This window comes from Sinocyclocheilus rhinocerous, unplaced genomic scaffold, assembly GCF_001515625.1.
Source record: "Sinocyclocheilus rhinocerous isolate Xijiao unplaced genomic scaffold, SAMN03320098_v1.1 scaffold767, whole genome shotgun sequence".
NCBI classification, from domain to species: domain Eukaryota; kingdom Metazoa; phylum Chordata; class Actinopteri; order Cypriniformes; family Cyprinidae; genus Sinocyclocheilus; species Sinocyclocheilus rhinocerous.
Window position 1 is genome coordinate 655,228 of NW_015633562.1, and position 6,739 is coordinate 661,966.

General features: G+C 42.3%; 1 protein-coding gene across 5 annotated transcripts in view; it reads left to right on the forward strand.

Moving 5' to 3' along the window:
- The first annotated feature begins 1,878 nt into the window (after positions 1-1,878).
- LOC107744618 (HMG box transcription factor BBX-like) overlaps positions 1,879-6,739 on the forward strand; it is a 40,969-nt gene continuing 36,108 nt past the window's right edge. For 3 of the 5 annotated variants that reach the window (XM_016558401.1, XM_016558405.1, XM_016558406.1), the window contains exon 1: positions 4,799-5,108. The gene's annotated coding sequence lies outside the window, so the exon portion shown is untranslated. Of the gene's footprint in view, positions 1,903-3,103; positions 3,219-4,798; positions 5,109-6,739 lie in introns of those variants that run through there. The other 2 variants (XM_016558403.1, XM_016558402.1) reach the window with 2 other exon arrangements.

Below are 6,739 nucleotides of genomic sequence, written 5' to 3' on the forward strand. Positions count from 1 at the left end.
AACCATGTACGTTGGGAAGTTTAGGTCAAGAAATACACAAATTCATTTTGCAATACTGATGCAGTGGTGATGATAATAATAACATTACATTTCAATTACTCATCTAATGCAGCATTTAAATCATTTTAAGCCCTGAACAACAGGATATAAATCAAAAGTTTACTGAGTGTATACAAAGGAGCTGTTTACAGGAGACTATGGAATTCTGAAGCCCTTCGGATCTATTATCACTCAGGACGATGAAAGATGGGCTGCTGAAGGGTTAATAAAGACCACCAAAGCAAACACCTTGATTTATTTCTGAGCCACTTACATTGAAAGCAATAATCTGATCAGTCTTTAATGTGATTTTCCTCAACTCACTTGCTCTCTTTCAGTCTCTCAACGGCTCAGTTTAAGAAAACGACTATCAACACATACTGTTTTAATGTGATTAAGATGAAACATCAAAATACAGTTGATTCGATTTCACTTTTGTGGGAACAGAATGTCTCATCAAACTTACCTGACCAGGAGGTTAATGATTGGCAATAGATTCACTCACTGGGGCTGATTCTTTAGGTTTGACTGGTAGGCCTAGTTTTGTTTAGTCAGTCCAATTAAGAAAAGCAGTAATTAATAATCATTTGGTTGCATACAGAATGTCACGTTTCGCATTCGTGTGGTTGTGTTGCTGCATAACTCAGAAAAATATGATAAACACATAGTCTAAGTGACAAAGTATTAGAGTGATGCAGGTACATTCAATTTAAGTCACCCTCTCACCCTCCTAGACCTTAACATTACATTATTAAACATGACATAAATTGTAATCATTGTCCATCAGAGAAAATAATTTGCTGGTCTTAGTTGGTTTAATATGGTCTCCCAGATCGGCCAAACTGGTTCTCAGCTAGTTAAGCTGATTTACACCAGCTAGACTAGTAGAAAAGTGCTCAAAACCCGTTTAAAACCAAAAAGCAGACTGGGCAGACTAGCTTGATCAGCCTAGGTGAAAAGACGAAGACCAGCATACCAGTTTAGGCTAGTATACGCTTTTTTTTCAGCAGGGACAGGGTTAAATTTCGAATTACACGAAAGGTTGACCGAAAAGTATGAATTTAACATAAAAAGCATCGTGTCGCTCAGGTATGATTCCGCCTCTGTTGACCCCTCTCTTCCTCTTCCTCCTCATCATCATTCATCAATATCAACGTCATAAATAATCATGAACACAAATAGCTTGTTTTATTATAGCTCGTGTGTGACCAGAGTGATATGTGAAGGTGATAATGCGATGTCCACTCTAATGTTAGCACGTAGAGCCATCGCACGAAAAACTCTAAAAGAGGGCAACGATACAGGAAAACGGTGCACCAGTATGTGAGAGAACGAGGCTGACACGAATGAACACACGCATGGCTTTATATCGTCTTTTAACCAAAATGAGCTTTCAACAGTCGTATGCAAAGAGTGAATGAAGGGCAAACACATCAGTGTTGTTCCCTAATGTGTGTTTGCACTCGGTGACTGTTTAGTGTGTGTTGGGATTGTTCCGAAGCGTATGCCACTCGCTCTTTTCTCGATGGCGTTTCTATACCGATAAACTCACACCTCCTGCTGATCTAATGAATTATAATGCACACTTCTTCTGTAACTATTGTGTGTTTTGCGTGTTATATGAATGTCCAGGACATTATGAAGATGTGGTTTTAATCTCTCGATCTCGGAACCGTGCCGAAATGTTTCGCGCAGTCTGAGTGGCTGTCTGGGGCTGTCACTCAAGCGTGCGGCCAATCACAACTGTCCTTACATGAAAACTATATTTTCGCTCACTGCATGTACAGTAGACTGTATGTTGCAAAAAAAACAAACACACAAAAAACATTTTTAAAGTGAACAGAGAAAGACACCATCGAAGAGGTGCGAGAGGTGGACAACGGACGTGTTAAGTCACTTTGGGGGCCTGTTGCAGGTAAGTGGCGACGCACATGCACTGTTAGACTTTATTTTACCAGCGCGACGCCGATCTGACACTAAAATACAACATCCAGGAAGCTCTATAGATAGTGGATCTGTGATCAGAAAAGCATTCCCAGCATGGTGGTGCCATCCTTTTGAAGTAGGTGATTGTAGATCAATTAAATGCAGCGCAAAAGTTAAGGTAGAATGGCTTGACTTAAACCCTGATGATAAATCCGGTTTAAAATGAAAGGTGTGTTTTCAAACAAGGTGACTGGTCTAAGCTGCTGTACCATTTTAGACCAGCAACATACCAGCTATCAGTCGTTCATACAAGCTTAAGATGGTCAGGCAGGTTTTTGCAACATTTCTAGTCTAGTCTAAGATAATGAGACCAGCAACAACAAAGATACAGTCAGTTAGACCAGCTTAAGGTGGTCAATCATCTGTTTGCAACATTGCTAGCTGGTCTAAGTGGTCAATAAGCTATTGATCCAGCAAAAAAAACAGCAAAGGGCTGGTCATATGAGTTGGTCAAGCTGTTTTTTGGAACCAGCTAATTATGAAAATGATAATATGACATGTATAGTCAAGTCTGTCCACAACAGCCCCACACTGTGCACAAATTAACTAGCAGTAACTGTTTTACAGCAGATGCTCAATCTTATACGAGCAACAAACCAGCTATAAGTCGTTCTTATCATCTTAAGCAGGTTTTTGCAACACGGTAGCTCATTTCTAACTGGTCTAAGATGGTCGATGGTAGACCAGCAACAAACCAGCTACCGGCTGGTCATGTGAGGTGGTTTTTGGAACCTTATTACTGGGGAACCAGCTAATTATGATAATGATGATATAGTCAAGTCAGTCCGAAACAGCCACAAACTGTGGCGTTTCTATACCGATAAACTCACACCTCCTGCTGATCTAATGAATTATAATGCACACTTCTTCTGTAACTATTGTGTGTTTTGCGTGTTATATGAATGTCCAGGACATTATGAAGATGTGGTTTTAATCTCTCGATCTCGGAACCGTGCCGAAATGTTTCGCGCAGTCTGAGTGGCTGTCTGGGGCTGTCACTCAAGCGTGCGGCCAATCACAACTGTCCTTACATGAAAACTATATTTTCGCTCACTGCATGTACAGTAGACTGTATGTTGCAAAAAAAACAAACACACAAAAAACATTTTTAAAGTGAACAGAGAAAGACACCATCGAAGAGGTGCGAGAGGTGGACAACGGACGTGTTAAGTCACTTTGGGGGCCTGTTGCAGGTAAGTGGCGACGCACATGCACTGTTAGACTTTATTTTACCAGCGCGACGCCGATCTGACACTAAAATACAACATCCAGGAAGCTCTATAGATAGTGGATCTGTGATCAGAAAAGCATTCCCAGCATGGTGGTGCCATCCTTTTGAAGTAGGTGATTGTAGATCAATTAAATGCAGCGCAAAAGTTAAGGTAGAATGGCTTGACTTAAACCCTGATGATAAATCCGGTTTAAAATGAAAGGTGTGTTTTCAAACAAGGTGACTGGTCTAAGCTGCTGTACCATTTTAGACCAGCAACATACCAGCTATCAGTCGTTCATACAAGCTTAAGATGGTCAGGCAGGTTTTTGCAACATTTCTAGTCTAGTCTAAGATAATGAGACCAGCAACAACAAAGATACAGTCAGTTAGACCAGCTTAAGGTGGTCAATCATCTGTTTGCAACATTGCTAGCTGGTCTAAGTGGTCAATAAGCTATTGATCCAGCAAAAAAAACAGCAAAGGGCTGGTCATATGAGTTGGTCAAGCTGTTTTTTGGAACCAGCTAATTATGAAAATGATAATATGACATGTATAGTCAAGTCTGTCCACAACAGCCCCACACTGTGCACAAATTAACTAGCAGTAACTGTTTTACAGCAGATGCTCAATCTTATACGAGCAACAAACCAGCTATAAGTCGTTCTTATCATCTTAAGCAGGTTTTTGCAACACGGTAGCTCATTTCTAACTGGTCTAAGATGGTCGATGGTAGACCAGCAACAAACCAGCTACCGGCTGGTCATGTGAGGTGGTTTTTGGAACCTTATTACTGGGGAACCAGCTAATTATGATAATGATGATATAGTCAAGTCAGTCCGAAACAGCCACAAACTGTGCACAAACTAACTAGATGTGTTTTGGAGCATGATAGCCAGTTTCTAGCTGCTATAAAATGATAATTGAACTCTTTAACCAGCAACAAACCAGCTACCAACTGGTAATGTGAGGTGGTTTTTTAGAACCTGATTACTGGTAAACCAGCTAAAACCAGCCCAAGGTGGTTGGCTGATCTTATCTGGTTTAAGGAACATGGTTTCTAGTTTCTAGCTGATATACTGTAAGATGGTCATTAAGCTTTTTAACCAGCAAGAAACCAGTTACCGGCTGGTCATGTGAGGTGATCAAGCTGGTTTTTGGAGCATGATGACTGGTAAACCAGCTAGTTGTGACGATGAGATGATATAAGTCAGTCCAGAACGGCCACAAACTGTGCACAAAGTAGATGTGTTTTGGAGCAAGGTAGCTGGTTTCTGTGTCTGTTCTGATCTGTGATGGTTTTTAGCTGGTCAAAGCTTGTAAACCAGCAGCAAACCACCTACCAGCCAGTCAGAAGGTGGTCGAGCTTATTTCTGGTCGACCAGCTAGAACGCAGCTAACATGTTATAAAACACTGTTATAAATCACATGTATCATATTAGACTGAATTTTCCAACTGGACACCGACTGGATGATGGTGTGACACGGTAGGCCAGCGAGTCCAGCGCTGTGAACATCCACACACTGTGCACACGGGCTTCATAACAGAGCAGTCAGTGAGAACGAACGCACGGAGGGGGAGGAGGGCTGCGAGAGAAAACAAACCGAGAAAATTGTTCGCCTGAAACGAAAGAACCAATATCAAAGTGGCATTTCGGGGCCCACCGTTATTCGTTTTCGGAGTGATCGGTGCGATTTTGATGTAGTTTTGTCGACTTCACGCTGCGGTGTTGCTCCTTTCCAAGCATCCGGTAAAAATAATATAAGTGTCTGTGGGGCTACTGTACGCACGGCCAGTGCAGAACTGTTCTGATGTGTCAATAAGTTTGAGGCTGGAATGAGAAGGCCCTGGCGTTTCGACCGGATTTCAGGGGTAAGTTTGCGTTCACAGATACCGCGATGACTGAAAACTTGGACATATTTTGTGTGCGAAAAGCCCCGAGTTCCGATTGATCGGGAGCTCGCGCTTAGACAGTGCGAAATTCGTACCAGTTTGTTGCGCTTCGGCATAAACAACTTCGGCGTTCGGCGTGTTTGGACACCTGCTCTCACCGAACATCAGGGTTTCTGTGAAATTCACGACGATTTAACATGTACGACCGACCGTGCGATTATTGCATATGGGTCTGCTAATGACACGTTCAGGCGAGCTAGAGCAATCTCGCATCACAGGGGCTAGCAGGCTAGCCAGCTACTTTTATTCTATCTGACTAAACGGAGCGAAAAACCCGCGCACAAAACCGTCTCATCTGAAAAGTCTGCCCCGAAAACCCCTAGTTTAAGTAATGAAAGCTCGTGGAGGGGGATCTGTCTCTGAAAATGCCTTGGCAGAGTTTGACAGGAGTGAGATTTATACTTCATCTTCCCCAAAGCAAGATGGACTCTCGGCTGTCTGTCTTGTCAGAGCCCAGATCGACATTTTGCACCGAGATGCAAACCCAGCACAGTTCAAATAAGGGGTCAAATGAGTTATGAAATGAGCTCGATGGCTTAAATAATCGGAAGATATCGTCGACATGGTGCTTTGTAGAGTTCTTGATTCGGTGATCGAGAGTTCTGCAGACACACACACGGAGAGAGCACCGCTCTCAGGCTGTACCTGAAAACTAAACGCTGCAATACTGTATATACCGTCCATCCACTCGACGAAACTGTCGGTTGTGCTTTAATAAGACCTACGTGAACGAGCCGAAGTATGGCAAGCCTCTTTAACAGTTGTTACAGCTTGCATTTTTATTAACGTTACAAAGGTTGTATTGGTTGAATTCACAAGTAACTGTTCATTAGATGCAAATGCCAATAAAATGGTGTTCACACTGACAAAGACCTGCAGTGGAAGAGCAACAGGAAGTCATTCATTTAACATGAGCGTTGATGACCATTGGTGATGGGAAAAGTTGAGAAGAGCTTCATTTTATGCAGACGAGCAGCGATGCAGTGCGCCAACTACCAGTAGGAGTTTAGAGTAGGACCGCCGACTGGAAACCAACAGTACAGCGACTCGATGACCTTCAGCGATTTAAGTGCTCTCAGTGTCAACGACCTTTCACTACTATGTTATCATGTTCAGCAAATCATCAAAGTTGAAAAAAATCGCAATGAAACAGTAGCGACATATCTTTTCTTCCGTAATGTGATGTACGTCGCAAAAAAAAAATGTACGGACGGGGAGTTGGTTCAATCCGTCGGTTGTTTATTGAATTTTGAGATGTGGTGGTTGCGCTCAAACGTGGAGACAGATGAACATGAGCTTGCAAGGGGTGGGTTTAAGCGGACTAAATGATTGGAGAAGTCCAGAATGCGTCGCCAGAGAGAAATATGCCATTTTGATGAACAATCCAGTTATGGTATTTTAATTGAACATTACGAGGTCTGAAAAAATTAAATGTGCATATGAATTGTTTACAATAAGATCTATAACATGCATCTAGGAAGAGTGAATTTTAATTTCCTGCCGGCAGCCCTCTACGAACACCTTGGCAATTGAATCGCCATTGGCTAGTA